Source organism: Mirounga angustirostris, unplaced genomic scaffold, assembly GCF_029215605.1.
Source record: "Mirounga angustirostris isolate CCGP_5_RB_7025 unplaced genomic scaffold, mMirAng1.0.hap1 SCAF_13, whole genome shotgun sequence".
Taxonomy (NCBI): Eukaryota; Metazoa; Chordata; class Mammalia; order Carnivora; family Phocidae; genus Mirounga; species Mirounga angustirostris.
The window spans coordinates 46,918,629-46,944,712 of record NW_026991721.1 but is presented as its reverse complement, the minus strand read 5'-3'; the positions used below and the strand labels follow the sequence as shown (position 1 = coordinate 46,944,712).

The window sequence follows — 26,084 nt, the reverse complement described above, 5'->3', positions numbered from 1 at the left end:
TCACTTCCCAGAGTCGTCTTGTTTTCATGTTTTTCAACCAATAAAAATGGGTTTAACCTTCGCTGGCACCCTTGCTCCAGAGACAAGGATCCAGCACTCAGGTTATAGTGTCAGAGCTCTGGAACTGTCTAAAAAAAAGTCCTGCAGTGGCTGTTCTCTGTTCCCAGGCCCAAACAGCCTCATCCCCATTTTCTCCAAACCCCATCACTGTAAACCCTGTTGTGGGGACCCAGCATGGCTCTGAGTGACTGCATCAGCCCTTCAATGTTCCTGCTCTTCTCCCCCTGGATGTGATCCAGAGCATCCACTAGGGACCGAAAAATCATCACACCATTAAAAAGAATCCCTGGAAGGAGTCTAGGTAATTAATGTACAGAAGTGCAGGCTGCCTCCACCATAGGGTAAATCTGATATTTATTCACTTTGTCTCTAAAAAAGCCTTTGCAGACTATTCATTAATGTTTGCGCAAAGAAAAGAGACCCACGTGTGCCTTTTGATTGTGAAGTTTAATAACGAAGTTTGAGCAAATAGGCACTGGAAAACATGTTGGCCTACTTAGTTATTATCAGATATATATATATATATATATGGAAAAATTGCATATTATTACTCAAATAAGACTTGCTTCCTCTTTCGACAGTGCACAGTCATCTTAAACACAGTACAACCATTCTCACTCCTCAAAGCAGAATTGACCATCCCCTCTACTTTGGGGGCCCACTGTACCCTGCAATGGCCTTAATAACGGGACCTGTGATCCTTTATTTACCCTTTTGTTTGTATGACTGTCTTCCCGCACTCCACTGTTCCTACTCCCCCAGGCTCTAAGTCTCTTAAGGACAAAGACTTCATCTTCCTTCTTGAGCCCTCAATGCTCAACAGCACACAGCACAGAGCACACAGCAGGTGCTTCACAACAACGGGATGGAAAAGGAGAATAGGCAGTAAACATTAAGAAGGCTCAAACTGAATGTTTTATTCCTTGGTGCCTGGCCTATAAATATTTTTGGAATTAATGGATGGGCTGAAGAAACAAAGGAACGGCAGTACTAAGGCATGAAAGTATAGAGCTTGGCTGTAGAGTAATGAATGTCAACTTTCATCAATTCCAAAACATGGTTTTTTTTACATTTTGACAGGAAATTAGGATGCATTTTTACAATGGATGGCATCTTGGCATGGTGTCATAGTTTATTTGGAACCTTACTTTTTCTTTTTTTCTCAGTGGTGCATAGAATAGTCATACATGCTAGAAATGATGGTGTCTGGGGCACCTGGCTAGCTCAGTCAGAAGAGCATGCAACTCTTGATCTCGGGGTTGTGAGTGCGAGGCCCACGTTGGGTGTAGAGATTACTTAAAAATAAAATCATAAAAGAAAGAAGAGAGAAAAAGAAATGATGGTTGTTACCAATTCAGGGAAATAAAAGCTGTAGTAAGAGGGGCTGGAAAGATGCTATAAAATTGTACTGAATTTTCCACAAGAGTAGAAACAAAAAAAGAGGATGGGCCTTTTTAGTGGCTGGGTCAATGGGGAGGTTATGTGGCTCACAAGGACTCCCCTTCTCTAAGAGCAGCCCTAGTGGCCACATCCATGCGAAATAACCCTGCCCTACTGCCCACCACTGACTGGTTCAGGGATGGTCACATGATCCAAAGTGAGCCAATCACTGAATTTTTTTACTTAGAGCCAGTAGGAATATAGGTCACATCTCTGCTTTAACAACAGTGAGATTTTTGTTGTTGTTGTTGTTATTTTCTTTCTACAATAGTGAGATTTAAAGTTCAGGAGCTTTCCGTGGCCATGCTCCCTGCCATGTAGGAGAGAAGCAAAGGCAAAAGACAGAATTTGACATTATCTGACTGCCTGTGTGGTTCAAACTAGCTACATGCTCACCAAAAGAAAATGTCTTTTTCTTCCTGGGCAAACAGGCCATAGTCCTCAGCCTCATTTACCATTAGGTGGAAGCATGCACTGAATAATAATTGGTGGAATGAGTATAGAAATAATATAAGCCACTTCTAGACTTGGCCCATGAAAATCTCCCACATGAGATCCTTGAATTTCCCTCTCCATCTGCAGGTTAAAAGGAAAGAATTCTGACACATCTAGAGGAGAAGGGAGATGGAAGGAGCCTGTGTTCCCAAAACACAGAAAGTGGCTTAACCAGGAGAAACTATGCTGAACTGCTGTATAAACAATAAATATACTTTGTTTGCATTAAGCACCAAAATTTGGGGGTTGTTAGGGCAGTTACCTGCTCTAATATGTCATGGTTCCAGCTGCACCCATCCTTCCTATGATTATATGAAATACCCAGTATTCTTCCCATCAATTTCCTCTTTGCCCAAGCTAGTTTGAGTTGGGCTTCTTTCATTTACCAACTCAAAGAGTTCCGAGAAACATAGCCAAGAAGAATGAATTACAACCATTTGAAATGGCAAGAATATAGTGGTAAGCAACAATCCCCAAGTGTCTGAGGAATACCTAGAAAATTTCTCAGAACAGAGTAAGAATCCAAACAAATTTATGACAATACACAAAAGACTCATCAGTTTCCAAGGGCTTCTAGCTCTAAACTCACAAACCACTTACAGTAAGGTACTCTCTTCCCATTCTCATTTCTTTACCAGAAACATATACGAAGTTATAACAGTCCTGTTATACCTACAATCAAATATCCTTAGGAGTTCTCAACCATCTGAATCCTAGCAAGTAAGACAAACCTCATTTATCATACACAGCCAACTCTGCTGTCCCAGGATTTCTTGGGAAATGGATCCACATACAGCTCTGAGAATCCAAATAATTGCTCTGGGGTGACTAGCTCTGGGTATGAGTGTACAACCCTGACCAGAGTTTTCAAAGATAAATATTCAAGAATCACCAAAGCTTCTAGGAGTATTTATGACTATAAGTGAAAAGATTACAAAAATAAACATGAGAATAATATCATGCATGCCTACTTGAGCAATGAAAAGATTTGCCAGGAACTGGGGCCAGAGATGACAGAGCATGCATCCTGCTCAGTTTCCAGAAATGTCTCTCATTGAGCCAAATGTGTTTTATAACAACAAGCACTGACATCTGTTATACATTCTATGGGCTTGTTATACAGCACTTCAATACTATACATCGAGGTATCTGCCTCTCACAACAACAGTATGAAGTTAGGATTGTCATCAGTCCTTCACTTAGAGCTAAGAACATAGGCTCAGACAGGTCAAGTCTCACAGCCCCAGAATTTGTGCCTTGAGCCAAGACTTGAGCTCCAATCTCTTTACCCCACATCCTTTGTCCATTTCACTGTAGTAGCCCAAACTGTGGAATACGAGGGCAGAGAAATGGCCTGCTGGAGACTTTTCCCCACTGCCATAATTCATCAACCCATTTGGAGGAACAGTTTGCTATTTGGGCAGCCACATGTGGGAATTTTCTAGGGGGTTAAAGGCCCAGGGCCAAATGCCTGGCCGGCCTCCAAAATAAGCTGGGAAAATGCTCCCTGAGAAGACACTATAGTTTTTGCCCACGGGGAAACCTTGAGAGAGAGGAGGAAGGAGCCTAAAATATAAGGGGTTAATGGTGGAGACCTCCGTGTGATCCTGTCAGAACTTCAGAGTTGGAGGTCTCTGAGAGCTTGGCAACAAGCTCTCTCAGGACCCCAAAGACAGAATCTGGGGCAAATGACCTGAAGTTACCCTTTGTTGGGGAAAGAGAAGGGATCAAATACATAAACTAACCTGGCCTCAATCAGCATTCTCTCAGATGACTTTTATGAGCCACTTCTAAGAGACAAATTGCCAAGATCAAACACTCATATACTACCTGGGAAAGGCAAAAAAGGAGTGGGAGGATTAGTATTTTAGTAAGAGCCATTTATCTCTGGGAGCTGGTGACCCACCACTTCAGAAGGAAGACATAGGAAATTGGGGGAGCTATCCTTTGGCATGTTGGAAAATTTTAAGAGCTGACCACCCCTAAATATCACTACTTTCTATGCTCCAAGGATGAGAGGGAAGCCCTGTACCCTGGTGCAGTTTCTCCAGAAGTAGAAATTCCAGAAACCTGAAGAAGCATGGGGTAGAAAAGGCAAAGGCCTTGATCTTAACAAACTTGGGCTTGAGTCCCTGCTCAGTCTCCTGTTAGTTATGACAAGCAAGTCAAACCTCCTTGAGCCTCAGTTTCCGTATCTGTGAAGGATAAGAACACCTACCCTTGTAAGACTGTGGGGAGAATAAAACAAAATTATAAACGTAAAGGGCATAGCACAATGCCTATACATATTAATTGTGCAATACATGTTAGCTCTTTTAACTTCCTTTCCTCAACCCTCATTTCAATTCCTTGGTATTGGAATTCTAATATTTAGTCATTCTAATTCTTAGCAATCCACTGGTCCTTAGTAGTCTTGAAAGAATCATATATGTTATCCAATATGTTGGCCATTTCACTTGTCTCTTTGAAATTTAATCATCTGTGACTTTAGTTGTGAACACCTCAAATAACCCTGGGCCCTTAGGCCTCTTACTAGTCTACCCCATGCTTCCTAAATTCCATTTTAAAAAAAATTAACTCCTAGGTCTCTCTTCAACTTTATAATCTTTCTCCAATCTGAAAGAGAATCCAAACTATATCAATGTTTGGCTGCACTTAACTGTTAAATTCAACTAAGCTTTCCACAAGGCTTAAAATCAAAAGGAGCTCTAAGGTCAACAAATCTTAACTGAATTTAGGGGTGCCTGGGTGGCTCAGTCAGTTAAGCGGCTGCCTTCGGCTTGGGTCATGATCTCAGGGTCCTGGGATCGAGCCCCACATCGGGCTCCCTGCTCAGCGGAGAGCCTGCTTCTCCCTCTCCCTCTGCCGGCTGCTCTGCCTACTTGTGCTCTCTATCTCTCTGTCAAGTAAATAAATAAAATCTTTAAAAAAAAAAAAGCTTAACTGAATTTAATAAATTTGTACTGTGCTGACAACCATTAGAACAACAGGAAGGATGAGGTTCTTACAGTCTTCCTCATTACCCTCCTGGTCTCTGGGATGATTTCCTCTCCTCTTGACATCCCCTTATCCAAGATAGGGACAGGTGCCTCTTCTCTATGCTCCAGTCTTCTGTTTATACCCCTACCAGTGCTATGACCATACTGTACAATAACCATCCATTTCATCTCCTTCACTATTCTACAACCTCCTTTCAGGAAAGAACAGTGTTTGGCCAAACCTCAATTCCCAGTCCCAGCACCCACCAGCTTGTACCTGGTATATAATAGATACCAAACTGGTGTTGGATGGGGGATGGACATATGGATTAGATGAATGAATAAATAGGGGGTTTTGATCTGGGAGAAGCTTTAGAAATAATCTAGTCCAATACAAGGTCTTCGTTTCGCAAATAGGGAAGCAGAGTCTCAGACCTGTCGGTAACTCAGCCAAGGTAGTCTCAAAAGCAGCAAGAGAATGACAAATGGTAGCAGTCACATGCCATTTTTACTGTGAGTTCAAAGGCAGACATCACTTCACACTCACCCCCAAGAGGAGATAGTGTAGTTTCGTGGACACAGACAGCACGGGCTCCACAGGCCAAGTCTTGCTTCGGCTACCTATCAGTCATGTGACTTTGGGCAAATTACCCCATCTCTCTGAGTCACAATTTCTACATCTGTTAATTAGGGCTATTAATAACTTCAGAGTTGTTGGGAGTATTGCATCTGCCAACATACATAAAGTGACTAGCATAGCACGGACACTATGTGCTAAATACATGTTGACTGAATGAATCATGAATGAGTCCCTGTCCAGTGCACCACAACTTCATGAACCTGGTTTAGACTTTGCTTTTAAGTCTGCCCACATGGAAGGTGGCTGGGACACCCATAATTACAGAGCCATTTGGAGACTTGTTCCTTGCTAGGATTGGATCTTTAAGCAGCACCAAACCTCTATAACTGCTCACTGTTCCCTTCACCTGGGTTGCTCTTTCCACCTTCCTCATTGCCACATAAATCTGACCCATCTTCCATTGCCTAGCCAGATCTATCCTGTCTAGAAAGCCTCTCTAACTCTTAAGACTTCATCAGTCCTTCTTGTCTCACTAATTGCTTTCTACCACATAGTAGGGGGGTATATCTGTTTGCGTTTTTTAAATTGTGATAAAATATACATAATATAAAATTTACAGTCTTAACCATTTTTTTTTAAAAGGTTTTATTTTATTTGTTTGACATTGAGAGAGAGAGAGTGAGTGAGTGCACAAGCAGGGGGAGCAGCAGAGGGAGAGGGAGAAGCAGGCTCCCCACTGAGCAGGGAGCCCGATGCGGGGCTCGATCCCAGGACCCCAGGATCATGACCTGAGCCGAAGGCAGACGCTCAACCGACTGAGCCACCCAGGCGCCCCCAGTCTTAACCATTTTTAAGTGTAGGGTTCAGTAGTGCTAAGTATATTCACAGTGCTGTGCAACCAATCTTCAGAACTTTTTCTTTTTTCAAAACTGAAACTCTACACACATTAAATAACAACTCCCCAATTTCTCCTTCCCTCTAGCCCCTAGCAACCACCATTCTACTTTCTGTCTATAAGTTTGACTATTCCAGGAACCTCATATAAGTGGAATCATAAAATATTCATCATACATGTCTGCTTTATTTCTTTTAGGATATTGTCATCAAGATTCATCCATGTTGTAGCATGTGTTAGAATTTCCTTCCTTTTCGAGGCTGAATAATATTCTACTATATGTACATACCACATTTGGCTTATCCATGCATCTGTTGATGGACATTTGGGTTCCTTCTACCCTTTGGCTATTATGAATAATGTTATGAACATGGATATATAGGAATGAATGTGTTTTATCTCCTCTACTTGAATGTGAACTTCTTAATGACAAAGCCTGGGTTTCAATCTTCTGTAGGTGGCTAACATGTGATGGGCACTCAATAAATACCCATCACTTAAGACAGGATTCTGCTCCAAAGATGAAGCAAAAAAGTAATCATCTTCCACAAAAAATCTGCAAAATGGCAAATCACACAGCAGAAAAGCACAGGCTCTGCAGTAAGACTGCCCTGATTTCTGGCCCTGGATCTGCTTCCTACTAGTCATATAATCTTGGGCATGTTACTTCAGCTCTCAGAGCTTCAGATTCCTCATGTGGTTTTGCCACAACTAAATGCTATAACTTATGGAAAGCAGTAGAACAGCACTTGGCAGATCATAAAAAATGTTTGCCATTATTATTATTATTATTATTATTATTATTATTATTATTATTATTATTATTATTATTATTAAGTTCTATAATAAAAGTAACTTGGCGGCACCTGGCTGGCTCAGTCGGTAGAAGATGCGACACTTGATCTCAGGGTCATGAGTTCAAGCCCCACGATGGACATAGAACTTACTTAAAACAAACAAACAAACAAACTTGCACATACAAACATGCCATTTAGCTTCCTGGCCATGGTAACTTTAAAAGCAAAGAATATGAAAAATTCTGAGACCAAACAATTTACAGCAGGTAACAGTCAACACAGAAAGCCCCTACTACAGCAGCAACAATGAATCTGGATTGGTATCACTGAATGTGGAATCTTGAATTATACAATTGCAGCTCACGAGCTGGAAATTTTGTCACATCAAAGGGGCAGACTTAAACGTTATACTAAGGATCATCTTATTCAGCAAAGCAGCCTGTCCAAATTCTCATAAATGTTTTTTAATCAGGATTACTTGAGGGTTTTTTTGGTGCCTGGGCTAAATCTATTTTGAATTTAATCATAATTCATGTTTTGAAGCTTTTAGTAAAAAGATGAAAGAAATAAATAGATCTTTATTACTATTTCAGACAGAAGAATTTATTTCAATCTGTCTCAGAGGAAATTGAGCTCCCCACCCCACTCCCAGTTCCTCTAGGACATAAATTCCTTTTGAGGTTGCTATCCGAATTTTCCAGACCAGAAACATTCCTTCCAAAGTTAGCTCTTAGAAAGGCAAGTTTTTGAGTCTTAGAAGGAAAAGCTTATCCAAGCTTCTTTTTCTCTGCCAAAACAACTAACATTTGACATGGCTAATTCAAATGACTCTCACAGACAAAATCAGAAACTTGATTGTGTAGTTGGGGGAAGAGGAAAAAAAAAGAGAGAGAAGGTAAGAGGAAGTGACCCAAATGCTAATATTGGTCCAAAAATAGCCCTAAGGGACCATAACCCCTAACTTTCCTAGGATAATCATGCCTTCTTGTAAATTTAACACTATACTGAGATAATGTATTAAATGGGTAACCAAATATGATTGTATTTCTCTATATATATACATATATATGTATATATGTATTTCTTTCTTTCTTTTTGGTAAGACTTGCAATTAAATAAATTCTTTCTCAGACCATGAATCCCAATGTTGGATTCGGAACAGTATTGTCACCATATGCCACATGTCAATTTCAGTTTGGCTCCCCAATAATAGCTAAGAGCGACTGGCTGCCATGCCCATCCCAGGATGTCCACGTGTACTTGAAGGCTGCCAGGTGATAGCACCATACTGAGCCTTGACATACAGGGCCTTGTTTAATCCTCACGGCAACGCTATGCTCTAAGTACTGGCATCTTCCTTCCCTCCTTTTTTATCTCTTTATTTTTAATTAATTTCAGACTTAAACTAAAAAAGAAAAAAACTTCAAGAAAATTACTAAGAATTCATATATACCCTTCACCCAAATTACCCAAATGTTAATTTTTTACCACTTTGCTTTATCTCTCTCTCTGATATAGATATTAGTTTATCCCTAAACATAGTATCTCCCCAAAAATCAGGACATACTCTTTTATCTTCACAATATGATGATCAAAATCAGAAAATTAATATTAATACTTATATAATCTAATCTCAACCTTATTCAAATATCATCAATTGACCAAATAAAATAATGTCCTTTATGGCAAAAGAAAAAATTTTTCCAGGCATCTGGGTGGCTCAGTCAGTTAAGCAGCTGCCTTTGGCTCAGATCATGATCTCGGGGTCCTGGAATCAAGGCCTGCATTGGGTTCTCCGCTCAGTGGGAGTCTGCTTCTCCCTCTCCCTCTGCTTCTCCCCCCCGCCCCACTCGTGTGCTCGCACTCTCTCTCTCACAAATAAATAAATAAAATCTTAAAAAAGAAAGAGAAAACTTTTCTCTGATCCAATCAATCCAGGATCATATGTTGTATTTAGTTTCTATGTGACTTTAGTCTCCTTTAATCTAGAACTATTCCTGTCTTTGTCTTTCATGACATTGACATTTTTAAAAAATACAGTCCATTTGATTTGTAGAACGTTTCTTAATTTATATTTATCTGGTATTTCCTTGTGATTAGATTCAAGTTATGCATTTTTGGCAGGAATGCCACACAGGTGATGTGTCCTTCTCAGATGATGATTTGTCCCATCACTGGTATTAACTTTAATCATCTAGTAAAAGTGGTGTCTGCCATGTTTCTCCACTGTAAAGTCACTCTCGCCTCCTTTATACCCAATAAGTATCTTGTGAGGAGATACTTTAGGTAGGCTCCTCTACTATTCATGAAAAAAACTGAGGCTCAGAGAAGTCATGAGTTGTCCAAGATCACACAGCTTAAACATGCCAGAACACAAATTCAAACTCCATTTTGTGGCTCTCACACTTGAGATTCTTCAAAAGCATCCCACTGCTTCCTAGACCAGTCGCCAATAGCTAAAGCATCTTATTCTAATGCCCTTACTATCAGCACTGGGGAAAACAGTATGAGGTTATCATGGCCCACACAGAATCCTGGTACTTCTCTGGTCTTAAGAACTAGCATGGTCCTAGCCACTGAATCTCTAGAACTGCTTCTAAAGTGCTAGAAATTCTGAGGACAGTACTTTATACCCAAGCCCCCTACTCTCTGGACAATGAATCTAGGAGAGCACTGGAGGAGAAGTCAGCTGGTACTAAAATGCAGAAGATGGAAATGTATATGCATCAGGACACCAGGCTGAACAAGGAAAACCTAAAATTATCCCTACCCTAAGGCCATCTCGTCACAAACTGACCTCTGGCTCTCCAACTGAAACTTCTTTTTGAGCTGCCATTCCTTTCTAAATTTTTTGTTTTAATTTTATTTTTGAAATACATTGGTATTACATTCCTATGATTCAAAACTCAATGTGGCATACCCACTAGAATGGTCATAATGAAGAAGACAAATAGTAACCAGCACTATTGGCAAGGATGTGGAGAAAGGGAACCTTCATATACTGCTGGAGGGAATGTAAAATGGTACAGCTGCTTTGGAAACAATTTGTCAGTTCCTCAAAAGTTCACTCATAGAGTTAGCAGTTGACCCACTCCTGGTACAGATGCAAATTAAATAAAAACAAATGTACATTTAAAACCTTGTATGTAGGGCGCCTGGGTGGCTCAGTTGGTTAAGCGACTGCCTTTGGCTCAGGTCATGATCCTGGAGTCCCGGGATCGAGTCCCGCATCAGGCTCCCTGCTCAGCAGGGAGTCTGCTTCTCCCTCTGACCCTCCTCCATCTCGTGCTCTCTCTCATTCTCTCTCTCGCAAATAAAAAATAATAATAATAAAACCTTGTATGTACATGTTGATAGCATTATTCCTAATAGTCAAAAAGTAGAAACAAGCCAGCGTACCTGTCTGGCTCAGTCAGAGGAGCATGTGACTCTTGATCTTGGGGTCCTGAGTTCAAGCCCCATGTTGGGTGTAGAGATTACTTAAATAATTTTTCTTTTAAGTGAGGGGTGCCTGGCTGGCTTAGTTGGTTAAGTGTCCAACTCTTGATTTGGGTTCAGGTCATGATCTCAGAGTTGTGAGATCAAGCCCTGTATAAGGCTCCACGCTAGGTGTGGAGCCTGCTTAAGATTCTTTCTCTTCCTCTCCCTCTGCCTCTCTAAAATAAAATAAAATATAATATAATATAATAAAATAAGGGGAAACAACCCAAATGTCCATAAATTGGTGTGGTATATGCATACAATGGAATATTATTTGGTAATAAAACTAGAACTGATCCATGCTACAACACAGATAAACCTTGAAAAGATCATAGTGATGAAAGACACCAGTCACAAAAGACCACATATTACCTGATGCCATTTGTATGCAATGTCCAGAATAGGCAAATCTATAGAGACAGAAAGTAAAGACAAGAAAGTGGTTGCTTGGGGCAGTTTGGGAGGGTGGGGTACAGGAGTGGAGGAGATGATAAATGAATGCTAATGAGTAAAAGGTTTCCTTTTAGAATAATGAAAATGTTCTAAATTGATTGTGGTGATGGTTGCACAACTCTATGAACATACTAAAAACCACTGATTGTACAGTTTAATTGGGTGAATTGTGTGAGGTGTGAATTGTATCTCAATAAAGCTATTTTATAAGTTAACATTATAAAATAGTAAATCTTAAGAAATCTCACAACACATACCCCACTCACTTCTACAGCGCTGTTCCAGTAACAAGTTACTTTGTTATTTTATATCCTTCCAGGGTTTCTTTGTACAAATTCAAATATACTTTCTTCTCCCCACTTCTTTCACAAAATACCTACTCTTCCTTCTTTCATTTAGTATATCCTTTGAGATCTTTCCATATCAGTATTAGAGAACACCTTAATTCTTGTGTGTGGTTTAATAGTTTTCCCTTGTGTGAACATACCCATTTATTTAACCTGTTTCCACTGATACACTTAGGGTTGTTTCCAATCATTTGCTATTAGCAACAATGATGCAATGCTTGTTTTTTCTTTTTAACTTGATTTCATCAGGTAATCTTTTGTCCCTGGACTGCTGCGAGGCACAAAGGAGCAGAAACTACTTCAGAGTTAATCAAAACTAGGTCTGCGTCTGGCCCTCTCTGCTAACTAGCTGGAACTCTCAGAAAGTTACTTGTATTTTCTGGGTCTTAATTTCCTCACTTGTAAAATGGGCAAAATCTCTGAGGAAAAAGGCAGAAGGTTGGTAATGGATTATAACACCCTGAGGGTAAAAAATAATCCAGGGGTCCAGATAATGCTTAAATAAAGGACGAGGAGGAGAGGAGGGGGAGGAGGAAGAAAAGGAGCTGAAAGCTGATCTATCAGAAAATGCCTGGTAATAAATATAGAAGGAAAGAGCAAATTAGAAAATCATCCTTTTATAGATGCCAATTGACCTAGGCCATGATTATCAATAGATGTCAAACCCAGTGGATAAAAACTGTTGAGGAACAGGATATTCAAACAATCTCAAAGTATCTCCCCACAGACTATTGTATTAATTACAAAGAGAAACAGGTACCTTTACAATGAAGAGATCAGGCAATACCACTTCATCCAAATGACCAAATCTTACATCACCAGTGATGTTACAAACTGACACTATGTGTCACCTAATGTGATACAAAGAAAAAGATGCAACACTGTCTATTTGGAATTCCTACTACAAGTGTTGAACCTGAGTCTGATAAAGAGAAAACAATCAGACCAATCCAATTACCAAGGCAACAGACTTGGACTCTTCAAAATTTCAATGTTTCAGGGTAACAGTATTATGGTTAGATGGAAGAACTTCCTGCATCTTAAGAGATACATGCTCCAGTGGGCAGAGATAAAGTGTTATAATGTCTGCAACTCACTTTTAAGTGATTTCTTGGGGAAAACTGTGTGTGTGTGTGTGTGTGTGTGTGTGGACACACATGTGTGCACAGATGCAGAAAGAGAAAAATTAATCTGGATGAAGGGTATATGAATGTTCATGGTAAAATTTTTGCAATTTTTCTACATATCTGAAACTTTTCAAAATGAGTTGGGGGAAATAAATCAAATAAAACATGTAAACCATTTGGCACCTAATAGATGCTATGATAATTCACATCATGGCTTCAACTAACTCAACAAACTCAACAGGCAGAAGGAAAGCTCCTCCTTGTGTGCCTGCAGGTAAAATGAGCCATATCAAAGTAAATGCCACCAGCCAGTCCTGCCTTCATGAAGCTTATGCTTTCGATCAGAAGGCAAGGCAAAAATAGGAAGCAGCTGGAGATGCTTTTGGTTTTGTTTCCAGAAAATCTACCTAGCTCCATCTGCAACTTTTTTTTAAACTAGGTAACTTAAAAAAAAAAAAAAAAGTTACTTAACCTCACTAAGAATTATTTCCTCATTTATCTGGAAAAAATGGAACTAAAATCTACCACCTAAGTTTAAGATTATAAAACAGCATACATAATATACCTTTGTAAAACATCTTTTATTGAAGACTCTCATTAAAAGATGTTAGTCTCCTAGAATAAAAGTGGGGAAGAAGGAAGGCTCCTGATGGTTTCATCTTTATTTACTTACCAGAAAACCCAGCACAGAATCTCACATTTAGGGCGCCTGGGTGGCTCAGTTGGTTAAGCGACTGCCTTCGGCTCAGGTCATGATCCTGAAGTCCCTGGATTGAGTCCCGCATCAGGCTCCCTGCTTGGCAGGGAGCCTGCTTCTGCCTCTGACCCTCCCCCCTCTCATGTGCTCTCTCTCTCTCTCATTCTGTCTCAAATAAATAAATAAAATCTTAAAAAAAAAAAAAGAATCTCGCATTTAGTTTATGCTCAAAAATGTTGAAGAAGTAACAATAAGACATTATGAGACAGAATGCCTTAAAAAATCTTTTGGCATACAAATGCCATTGGAATTAAAGGAAAGAACGACATGAGGTGGCCCAGTCAGACACAGCAGCACCTTAACAACAGCACGCACATATAAATTTGCCAAAGTCCTTTTATATACATTATCTCATCTCGGTGTCACAATAACCCCCATTTTACAGAAGAAGAAACTGAGACTTGAAAAGATAAATTTCCACATAGTGCAGAGCTCAAATCTGTGTTTGCTCCACCCAGCCACATAAGAATAGAAATAATTCATAGCTTGTGATTCTCACAGTCTTTTCCCCAGGGTCTCTGCTAGGGCACAGTGAGTCACTGATGACCACTCCTAAATTCATACCTGTTCTACAGAAAAATGCCAAAAATCTGCCCTGGGATTGCTTCTATCAATATTCAGAAAGATAAAAATCAGACCTTTTACCCACCTGGTTCAGATATTTAAAAAGTGGAGCTTAAATTCCCCTTTCTAGTGTGGTGGTGTGACTGAGATAGAGAGGAAGTGAGCAGAAGGGGTTATTTTCATCTCAAGGTTGACGCTGCCACATTTTAGTGAAGCTAATCATAACTCAAAAATAAAAATTTTCTGCAGAATTTTCTGGGGAAAACTCTTGGCTGCTTTATTGTTTCAGTTCACTTTTTAAATATCATGCTGTGTTGTAGGTAGAGATGATGTATTTTATGTCTCTTTCCAGAGGTTTCCATATTATTTACATACTAACCTTTATTATTATAGCCTTCACAAAAACCAGCAGGAACTCTGTGATTCCATTTTTGCCCACTTTCTGTTCACCCATCACAACTTCCTTCCTTTAGTAAGAGTTTAGCTCAAGTGGCTAATGGACTTGGCAAAGGTATGTAGAAATGATAAGAATTTAAATCAGGGGGCAATTAAAGAGGAACTCTGACCCAGTATTTCTACCCCCAGAAATGTATTCTACAGAAATATTCCCACAAGTTCATCACAAAAGGATGCCTTCTCAAATGCTCACTGCAGCGGTGCCTAACAGCCATGAAAACAGGTAAGTTAGAGCGACATGCAAATACGTGGGGCAACTGCTCAAAATATATTAAGAGACAGCAAGCAGAATTATATATAATAATATCATTAGTATATGGGTGGGGAAAAAAATGACAGAGGAATATACATCAAAACCTCAAAGTTGATTATCTTTGTGAGGTGGAATTAAGGGGAATTTCCCCTATCCAGTTCACTGTGTATTTCTAAAATAAATTTTGATTAATCGTACGTCTAGACTCAAAAAAAATTTTAAGATATATATATTTATGTGCCCCTTGCCATTCTTTCCTCTTCACTTTGGAAGCAGCTAGTACTCCACCTGTATTACTATCTCTAGTGATATCAAAGGTAGAGTACCAGCTCTAGAAGTTTGCATTCTTCTTGCAGAAGAATGACAGGATAGTGTTTAGAAAGGACACTTTTTTAAAAAGATTATTTATTTGTTTATTTATTTATTCATCTGAGAGAGAGAGCACAAGCGTCTCTGCACTGAGTGTGGAACCCAATGTGGGGCTCGATCTCTGGACCCCAAGATCATGACCTGAGCTGAAATCAAGAGTCGAACACTTAAGCAACTGAGCCACCCAGGCACCCCTAGAAAGGACATTTAAAAATCACTTACAATATTCCCAGTAAGTGGTATTACAGCCTGTAGGCTGATTAAATACTTGCAGTGACCAAGAAAATCACTACCTTCTGAAGCAGCCCTTGATGTCTTCTAGCTTTGGTGTGACATTCCTAACGACGACATTCAGGAATGGCAACTGATCTAGACACCAATATCCACAGCATGTCAGGCTAAGCAGATGGAAGCATTATCATGTCCAAGAAAACTAACATTGTTACTGATTATCTAATATACAACTCCCATTCACATTTCCCCATTTGTCCCCCAAAATGTCCCTCACAGCTTTTTGTTTGTTTGTTTAAGTCCAGAATCCAATCAAGGGTTACATGTTGCTTTTAGTTGTCATAGCTCCAGTCTCCTTTAATCTAGATCAGTCCCCTATATATCTTGTTTTATTTTGTTTTGGTTGTCTTTCATGACACTGACATTTTCAAAGATCGCAGGCCAGCTGTTTTGCAGTATGTCCCACAGTCTGGATTCGCCTGATTATTTCTTCATGATTAGATTTAGGGTAAGCATTTCTGGCAAGAATTCTGCATCAGTGATGTTGTTTACTTCTCATTGCATCAGGTTGTCTAGTTACACTGTTATCTTTTTCTTTGTGTTACCACTATGGGTACTAAGCAAGGATCAGCCAATAAATAAAATATTTAAACCGGTGGCTCAGTCATTAAGCGTCTGCCTTCAGCTCAGGTCATGATCCCAGGGTTCTGGGATTGAGCCCTGCGTCGGGCTCCCTGCTCCGCGGGAAACCTGCTTCTCCCTCTCCCACTCCCCCTGCTTGTGTTCCCTCTCTCGCTATGTCTCTCTCTGTCAAATAAATAAATAAAATCTTTAAAAAAAATAACATAAATAAATAAATAAATATAATGTTAAAAACAGTTACTATGAGCATCAGCTATACCAGGCATAGTGCCAGACATTTAAAATGTATTATCTCATATAAACCTCTTGCAAAAAAACTGAGGTTCAAAGAAGTTAAATAACTTGCCCAAAGACACATATATAGTGATAGAAAAATATATGCACGTGAATTCTCTCTCTCTCTCTCTCATACACACACACTTTAACATATGATCCCAGGGATCATGGTCTTCGTGAGGATCCTCCAGGGACAAGTGAAGAACTGTGACCTTAGACACATCTTGAGTAGACCTATCTAGTTTTCAGCAATTAGATTACTATGGAGAAGGAACTGAAAATAAATTATCTGTGGTCTGTACAAAATTCTTCCATACTTGGAAGTGTTCTTATTTGGAGATGGGCCACATTTCTACCATAGCCAAGAAAATACAGCAATGGTTCCATAAATTATTATAACATTCTAATGTTTTGTTCATCTTTTTTTTTTTACTAGTCTGCAACAAAATGAGAAAAATAAAGACAATGTAGAGAATTTTTCATAAAGCTCAATATATTGTTAATTTTAAAAGTATGGTCTCCCTCAATTTTTGTTATTAAATGTCCTTTATTTTATGAGATAAAAGTGAAGGGGTCATTTTTTAAAAAATCTATCTCTACTATAGAAAAATAACCATTGTCAACAGCTCAGCCAATTTTACCTTATTTTTTGTAATTTTGCTTATCTATACAATTCATAAGTGTGAGACCCATTGATTTAGGGAACTCTATACAATTATAAAATTATTTTTTGAGAAACTAACTTGAATAAAGGAAGTTCAGCCCAAAAAGAAACCAGATCTGAAATATATCTGAATTTCCCTACAAGTCATCTACATAACACCTCAAAGGGTGCAGGTCTCAGGAATACATTTTAATGGATTTGTTAAAAGTGCCTCAGATTTGACACTTGCATTACTAAATGCCCTCTTCCAATGTATTGATATTTCCTTTGAATGGACCCTCAGTGGCTTAAGTTAATATACTCAACAAACATTCAGAGTCCCTAATCTTTGCAAGACATGCTATTAGGTGCCTGGGAATGGTCTGGAGAGCTCCTTCTTGCTTTATGTCTCAGGTCAAAGGTCTCCAGCCCCTCTCACCAATAAGAAAGAAGGAAAGCCTTCCTTGGGGCTGTGCTCTCCTAGCATGGCCCACATAACTCTTTTTATGTAGCTACTTATGTTTGTTTCCCTCACCTGAGTGAATTCTTTCTAAGGAAACACTATCTTATTCAATTCTGTATTCTTAGCACCATACATATACAGCTAGGGGGAAATCAGTATAAATTAGCAGACTAACATATTTCACAGATAAGGAAACTAAAGTTCAGAAAAAGAATATAATACGTCCAACATCATACAGCAATAAAAATGTAGCAAGCTTCACCAGAGCTCCCTTCAAGTCCACTATGCTACACCCTACACTTGGACAGGGTGAAGGAGAGAAAGATCTTAGATGTCTGTCTGGAACTTCAAACTCAAGATGGCCAAAGGTCCCTCCTTGAACAAACAAAAATCTGGTCTCTATCCAGTGTTCTCTTTTTCTGAAAATGGCATTGCCAGTTGCTCAAGGAAAAATTCAAGGACATCTCTACTCCCCCTTCTCCCTATCCCCACATCCAATCCATCAGTAATCTTATCAATTATAATTTTCAAGTTTAGCATCTCCCTAATCTCTTTCCTTCTCTCCAAGCCCTCTGCCACCACTCTAAATCCAAGCCACCATTATCCCTCACATAGACTACAAGAATGACTTGCTACTTGTCCTCCACACATTGACTTTGGCCAATATTCTCCAATCTCTTCTTCACTTAACAGCCAAGGTGATGTTTTTCATATCATTCTACATATATAATTCACCTAGCTATTTAAAGCCCTTTATTAGGTTCCTATTGCTCTTAGGATAAAGACCAAAATTCACACAAGGCTCAGAAAACTGTCCACTTTCTAGACTCTGCCCACCTCTCCAGTCTGGTTTGGTCTCTCTCCCCTTGCTCTGTTCCCATATACAGACTGACCTCCTTTCGAATCCTCATATTTACCATTCTTTCCTTTGTACTCTGAACATGCAGTTTCCCTTGTCAGAAATCCTCTTTGTCTCCCTGTAATCACCTCTCATTGCCAATCTAAATTACTTCCACTCACTCTTAAAACTTTCTTGAAGTGTCACCTCCTACCGGAATCTTTCCCTGCTTTCCCTAGAGAAGGTGAAAGTACCAGTGAGGCATTCCTATTCCACCATATAGTACATCCCCTTTTGGCAGTAACATTCATCACACTGTGATTACTTGTCCAATGATTGTCTCCCTATTAGAACAGAAACTCCATAAGGGCAGGGGGAAATTCTCTTTCTCGCTCCTTTTTTTAAGATTTTATTTATTTATTTATTCATTTAGAAAGCTACACTTGGCATCAGGGAAATACAAATCAAAACCTCAATGAGATACCACCTCACACCAGTCAGAATGGCTAAAATTAACAAGTCAGGAAATGACAGCTGTTGGCGGGGATGTGGAGAAAGGGGAACCCTCCTACACTGTTGGTGGGAATGCAAGCTGGTGCAGCCACTCTGGAAAACAGTATGGAGGTTCCTCAGAAAGTTGAAAACAGAGCTACCCTATGACCCAGCAATTGTACTACTGGGTATTTATCCCAAAGATATAAATGTAGGGATGCGAAGGAGCACATGCACCCCAATGTTTATAGCAGCAATGTCCACAATAGCCAAACTATGGAAAGAGCCTAGATGTCCATCGACAGATGAATGGATAAAGAAGATGTGGTATATATATACAATGGAATATTATGCAGCCATCAAAAAAATGAAATCTTGCCATTTGCAATGACGTAGATGGAATTAGAGGGTATTATGCTAAGCGAAATAAGTCATCAGAGAAAGACAAGTATCATATGATCTCACTGATACGAGGAATTTGAGAAACAAGACAGAGGGTCATAGGGGAAGGGAGGGAAAAATGAAACAAGACAAAACCAGAGAGGGAGACAAACCATAAGAGACTCTTAATCTCAGGAAACAAACTGAGGGTTGCTGGAGTGGAGGGGGGTGGGAGGGATGGGGTGGCTGGGTGATGGACATTGGGGAGGGTATGTGCTACGGTGAGTGCTGTGAATTGTGTAAGACTGATGAATCACAGACCTGTACCCCTGACACAAATAATACACTATATGTTAATTTAAAAAAATGAAAGAAAGAAAGCACACATGTGCATGAGCAAGCAGAGGGAGGGGCGGAGGGAGAGGGAGAAAGAATCTCAAGCAGGCTCCACACTGAGTGCAGAGCCCAATGTGGGGCTCCATCTCGCAACCCTGAGATCATGACCTGAGCCAACAAGAGTCAGACGTTTAACCAACTGAGGCACCCAGGGAAGCTTCTCTTTCCACTGATGTATCCATAGTTCTTAAAACACAGTAGCTGCTCAATTAATATTTGTCATCAGAATTATGGGCTAGGAGCAAACTGTAGCAGGCTATGCCATGAGGCTAAGTAAGCCAAGGGGCAAGGATCATTATCCATTTGCAAATATGTAAACAGAGGCAGAAAGAAATGCACAGTTATTCAAGGTCACAGACATAGTGATGGAGACAAATCTAACCCATCATTTAGCCCATTTGTCCCCCCAAAACACTGAACAGCATGGGTAGGAGATGGAGCATCTTAGAATAAGAAAATTAGGAATGAGAAGGTGGTGAGAGAGAGGTCTAGGAAGACAACTTCTGAATCTGCCTGTCACACTAGTTGCCTCCATACCAACAACAGTTAGACTCTCTATGCCTGATAAAGCATAAACGTTAAACAGACAAACGTAACCACCACCACACCCTTCTCCTTAAGAGAACAAATAAAAAAAATTTTTTTTCATCCATAAAGAAGACACCACAGGAGGCAACACTGTTGTTACTCCAAGTGTCTTCAAAAAAATAAAACAAATGGGCAGTTTGTCCACCTGGATTGCTCCTCAGCAATCAACAGAAAAGATGGCCTTTGCACCACTTACTGGAGCAGGAATCAGGAAAAAAAAAAAAGTATTAAATGAGGAAGAAGCCCTTTGAAGTCTTTTTTTTTTCCTTTGGGACTTAAGAGAACATTTCATGTAAAGCATTTGATTTTTTTTTCTAAGTTTTTTTCTTTTTTAAAGATTTTATTTATTTATTTGACAGAGAGAGAGAGCACAAGCAGGGTGAGTGGCAGACGGAGAGGGAGAAGCAGGCTCTCCACGGAGCAGGGAGCCCGATGCGGGGCTCGATCCCAGGACTGTGAGATCATGACCTGAGCCAAAGGCAGATGCTTAACTGACTAAGCCACTCAGGTGCCCCTTCTTTTTAAGTTTTTATTTATTTAAGTAATCTCTATACACCCAACGTGGGGCTCAAACTCATAACCCCAAGATTAAGAGTCACATGCTCTTCCTCCTGAGCCAGCTAGGTGCCCCTCATATATAGTATTTTAAAACCTTGCTAATGCACTGGCAGTTCTTAATACAGGTACCAATGAAAACTACAGTGACATGGGCTCAACTGCAACATTGCATTGTCCACAAGCTGCTGAGGCCAAATTATGTCTGTCACAGAAGCCACAAACCAGGCCAAAGTGTCAGGCTCGTTGCTGCTCATCCTGCCTAGCACCCACTGCAAGAAAAAGAAAAGTCAAAGCTTCCAAGAGGACTCTGTGGAATAAATACACAGTCTACCTCTACCCTGGAGTTTCTGGGTGAGGTAGAGAAGGGGTGGGGAGGGTATTCAGAGATTGGAAAAAGACTTAAAGAGACTTGATGTATTGGTGATAAGAGGGAAATTTTGAAACAGAGAGGAAAAGTGAGAATTGTAAATGGAGAAACAGGGAAAGAAACTGAAAGAACATCAAGGGACATAGAGGGGTGGGGCAAGGAAGGTACAGGCAAAAAGGGTAAGGTGCCCAGGAGAATAGACAGTAAGCATCAGAGAAACAGAGAGAGAAGCAAAGCCAGGCAGTCTTTTCCCAAATCCCAAAGCTGCTCATTGCATCTCAATAAATCACTCTACTACAAAGCCCATACAATGGACTGTCCTTTGCATTCAGTAACAAGCAGCGTTTAACGAAGCACTACCCAGCTGCAACTTTAGAGACCTAAGGGTCTGAATGGAAAATGAAGAAAATTTGTTCAGCAGCAGAAGCGAACCAGGAATGACTTTCACCCAATGCCTGACCTGGCTATAAAAAGGTTTGGCATTTTAGAGTTAAGCATAAAATACTTTGGCATTTCTCCTTCTTTTGACATTCCAGCAGGGGGTGTGGTTGACCCCAAGTCCATTCATTTCCAAGGTTGTAGATCTCTCAGCTAAGACTGGCCCCATCTGTTCTGGAGTCAGCCAGCTGTTTATTCCAAAGTAACATTTATTGCACTAATCATCCTAATAACTCTCACAAGAGCCAAAATCATGTAAGCCAGAATGCTTTCTGTCCTATTAAATGTGTCAGTTCGCTTAAAAACAAAACCCCAAAAAACAAACCAAAAAAACCTCCACTTCTATGCGCCTTGGTTTCCCTGGCTAGGATCACTCTCCCTCTCAGAAGGTACCTTTTGGGTACCTTTCAGTAATGGCAAATGAAGGTTAACAGTGCTTCTAACTTTCCCTTTCCCTAATGCGTTAAAATGAACCAGGGTTTCCCTAATGACCCCTTCTCCAAACCGTTAGTTGTGACTGGTGACTGTGCTTCACGAAAAGGCAGCTCATTATGGTACCATTGTCAGTGGCAAGGAGCCTACTGCAACATAATTTAAAACACTCACACGAGCACAAATCTGTCCACTTCCAAACAATCCTGCAGTGGGAAGAAGAAAAACACTTAACAAAAATGCTGCTTCCAGCAGCCTAAAAGAAGCTTCCCCAGACACGTGAAATGTTTCTGACTGGCAGGGGAGTGCACCATTAAAGGACACTGTCACCTCAAATCAGCAGAAAAGGCGAGACAAACGACACAGACACATACACACGAAATAGAGCCCCACGAAACTTAACCTACTCAGAAGCACGCTCATCTTAAAAATAAATAGCGTGTACTTGCCCAAGCGACATAGAAATGTTCTAAAGTAGTGCAACCACATTAAATCACTGTCTCCATTTCTCCCCACGCGTCACCCCTTCCCACTCAAACCTCAGCACTCGGGGCCGTATGTGACAGGACTGCAGTCCCCCACCTCTGCCTTCTTCTGATTTTCTAAGAGCACTTCCCAACATCCTCCCCAACCCAGCCCCCCTCTCCAATCCTCAAAAAGGTTGAGGGGAGTTGCGACTAGGGAATTGGCAGGAATCGGTCCTCCGGCGGGGGAAGGTTGCTAGAGTTGTTCTTTGCACTGACCCAAATTGCACAGAGCTTTTCACTTAGCAGCACTTGCGAACACCTCTCTAATCCTCCCGCCCCCATCTTCCCAAAAGAAAGCCTTGAGAATTAAGCGGGAGGAATAACTTGGTAGAACCGTTTGAATAAATCACTTCAACTCACCTGGTTTGGGATATTTCTCCCCACCCCAGGCATAAACAGAACTGATGTGCGAATGAGTCACGCAGGCAAGGGAACGTGTTGCGATGTCCTAAGTCCAAGGGCTGGAGTCAGTCCCTGCCCTGGTGCTGCTGCTACTCTTAGCTCAGCTGGAGCAAGCGGCAATCGCAAGCCCAGCAGCAGCAGGGGGGTGGATAGACCGTAGCACAATGAATGCAGTGGGGTTTTTGCAATGACATCATCCCTCTGTCCGAAAGGCCCCAATAGCCATGCTCAGGAGCGGTGCATTCTGGGAATCGTAGTCTTCTAAAGGCCTGGCAGGACACCGAGGCTATCGCGGGAACTACAATGCCCAAAATGCGCCAAGGTCGGTCGCGCCCAGAGTGGGCCAAAGGAGCGAAGGGGACTCGGCCGCCATGTTAGGAGTGCCGGGAACAGTCGGCGGAGCCTGGCCGAGGTTTTAGGCAGCGCGCGAGCCGATTGGTGGTGCGGTGGGGACGGTGAGGCGGAGGATAAACCGGTTGGAGAGCCTAGGGCCCAAACCTGGGGACCCGGGTGTGGACGCGGCAACTGGGGACATTGTAGGGCGGATCCGGCTGGAGGCAGTATCAAGAGGTTGACTGGGCCTCGGCCTTACGGTCCAGCAGGTTGTATAGGCGCCCTACCCGTCCTGGTCCTTTTCCTTACCAAGGGATTGAGGGAGTCAGTTTACTTCTGGGCCCAGAGCGTCACTTAGGCACGCTAGCAGGACCCTTGGAGCGCTTGGCGTCCTTGTTGGGGTGCGGAGACCCGGGACGGCGACCCTTCACACTTCGGTCGGAGAAGCCAGCTTCCACCCACGGAATTGGGTTGTACCTCCCGATTTTATTTTTATCTTTTTGTCACTTATATTCCAACCTTCCTTACTCCTCCGCAAGGTTTCGGACCCTCATTGGTTTTTCATACAAGAATGACTTGCCGAAAGAAATCGATTTTGGCTCTAGTAGCCAACCTGGAAAGGGACGGTGCTTTGGCGCCCCAATTAAGAAAAGACTAAGGTCTAAAGGAGTAACAGCCGGTTTAAAGTGCCAGGGGTATTATTGATGATAGCCCTATTGACCGCTGGCGGTCGGTTCCGAAGTAACGTGGGTTCCTGGATAGACTGAGTGTAGATACTGAGAAGGCAGGATGTTCATTAGCATGGATCACCAACTTATTTTAAAAATACAGTTAGTGTTTAATTTGTGGTACTCAATATATACAATTACCTTAAGAACTAATTATTTTTAACTAACTGAAACCAAAGTTACTGGTCTTTAAGTTACTTTGCTCAGTATCTCAAATGAACTGTATTTTTTTTCCAGTTGTGTTACTAAAACAATGCTGTGTATCTGTTCTTTTTCAGAGTCTACACTATGAAAGATGGAAAATTTCTTTTCCTCCTGAGGGTGTCTGAAGGGTTAAAAATGCGATATATTTATGTTTTTCTCCCTCCCTTTTGCACAGTTATTCTGAAGACAAAATTAACTTGTTACTTTGGGTCATTAAGGATATGCATTTCACCTCTCTGTTAGTAGTTAGTAATATTACAGCTGATGGATGGATTCTCCTATCCGGAAAAGCTAGGCAGAGTGATTGAAAATAATAAAACATGGTAGAAACAGTCTTTCAGATGTATACAGATGATAACTACAAAAACAGAAGAATCATCGTCTGTCATGTTTCTGGACACAAGTCACAAGATGAAAGGCTTTGTTTCATTTTTGACAAAGGTGATATAATATGTGTTGGTCTCATCCATGCAGTACAAACTGGGAAAGGTTCATACAAATATTTCTGTTATTCAGAAACACCTTTGCAAGTAATTGTGGTAAGTATAGGAAAGGAAACAAAATGCTGTTTTCTTTCTGACCTTCAGTATAACTATAGAGGTATTTTACATTTAACAGAGAGGAAAACAGTGGACAGCTTTGCATTTAGGCTTAGTTTCAAACTCTTAAATTATTTTTATGGGTTGGTGGTTCGCTGGTGTGTCTTATTTTACAAACCTATAGTGACTCTTGTTCGTGGTATAAAATATTTCTTTATATAAGCAAGTCTGAGTTACTATGGAAGACAAATTTTCTGGGGGTGGGGGCAGATTGCTTAGATATCTTATGGGTGAGAAACTAGACCTATATAATGCAGTGATTTCTATAATTTATAATTTGTCATATGTTTGGGTAGTTTGAAGTTTTTCCAGGCTTCTATCCGGTGGACATCTAACCATAATGAAATGAAACATCTATTTAATATCTAAAAAAAACTCCATGATTTAACCTTTAACTTTTAGGGAAAAAATTCTGCAGTCTTCCTTAGAAATTTTTACAAAGTTAATATTTGAGGATTGGTGATACCAGCTTCTGAAAGAATAACCTCAGTGTCCCAGAGAAAACACTGGGTTAGAAAAACTGAAAAGTGGGATTAAGAATGCCTTAGGCGGATAAAACAACTTACAATTAGGGTGTTGATTTGTATTATAATTATAGGTAGCTCATTAAAGAGTATTGAGTCATTTGCTCTTATGGCAAGAGTTTTTTCAGCAGTGTTAAGTGTCAGGATCACCTGTAGAACTCTAAAAATGTATAGCTATCATCCACTCATCCCTGTTGAATTATTCTGCCAGGTTGGAACCAGTTATTCTATATTTTTTAAAACTGAGTATACGGGGGTAGGGTACAGTTGTCCTCCACATCCTGTATTTGTGTTTATTGTGGTGCATTACACTAGTAATAACTGAAATGTATGTTTCCTAGTCTTATTTAGTTGACCCATTATGTTTGTAAAAAATTGGCATAATTTTAGCTGCTTTATTTTATAGGCCACTGAAGGTAAATGCAGTAAATATCCCTGGGTCAAGATTTAAAATCCAAATGTGCAGAGTTAATGATTAACCAGAAAAGTGAGCCCTGTTTATTCTACGATTCTATTTTTCAATTTTTAATAGGTTTGGATAATTGTAGCACTAGAAAATTATTTCTTTGCAAGAGTAAGTATGTGAAGATGAATTTAATCAAATATAAATGTTTATGAATATAAAGCCTTTTAAGGGAACTATAGAGATGTGCAGTTGTAAGCAATTATGCAAGTGGGCACATATTTAAAATTCTTAACTTGATATAGAGTCTTTTGAGGATGCTATATGGATTTGAATTTGCTGTAAAGGTTAATTCTCAGTGAGTTGTATCTTAAAACCTTTTAGGAAATGTTCATCACTTTCCCTCTTAACACCTAATTCCTGATTTGATGAATTTAGCACATAGGTCTTTATCAAATTGAATAGCCTGGGGATTTGTTTGAGCTACTCCACCACCAGAAGATAAAAATTAGGAACCATAATCTTTGATATAACCTAAGTGACAATTTTTTTTTTAACACTTTGAGCC

At 40.3% G+C, this 26,084-nt stretch overlaps 1 protein-coding gene and 1 long non-coding RNA gene across 14 annotated transcripts in view; one reads left to right on the top strand and one right to left on the bottom strand.

Annotated features, from left to right (window-relative positions):
- The window catches only part of RAB30 (RAB30, member RAS oncogene family), an 84,423-nt gene extending 61,527 nt beyond the window's left edge, over window positions 1-22,896 (bottom strand). The window contains exon 1 of one of the 2 annotated variants that reach the window (XM_064576826.1): window positions 22,684-22,896. The gene's annotated coding sequence lies outside the window, so the exon portion shown is untranslated. The remainder of the gene's footprint in view (window positions 1-22,683) is intronic. The other variant, XM_045894523.3, reaches the window with a different exon arrangement.
- A 158-nt stretch (window positions 22,897-23,054) lies between these two features.
- Window positions 23,055-26,084, top strand: part of LOC123857570 (uncharacterized) — a 66,861-nt gene continuing 63,831 nt past the window's right edge. For 8 of the 12 annotated variants that reach the window (XR_010406951.1, XR_010406947.1, XR_010406954.1 and 5 more), the window contains exon 1: window positions 23,055-24,529. This is a non-coding gene — a long non-coding RNA (uncharacterized LOC123857570). The remainder of the gene's footprint in view (window positions 24,530-26,084) is intronic. The other 4 variants (XR_006793890.3, XR_010406956.1, XR_010406952.1 and 1 more) reach the window with 2 other exon arrangements.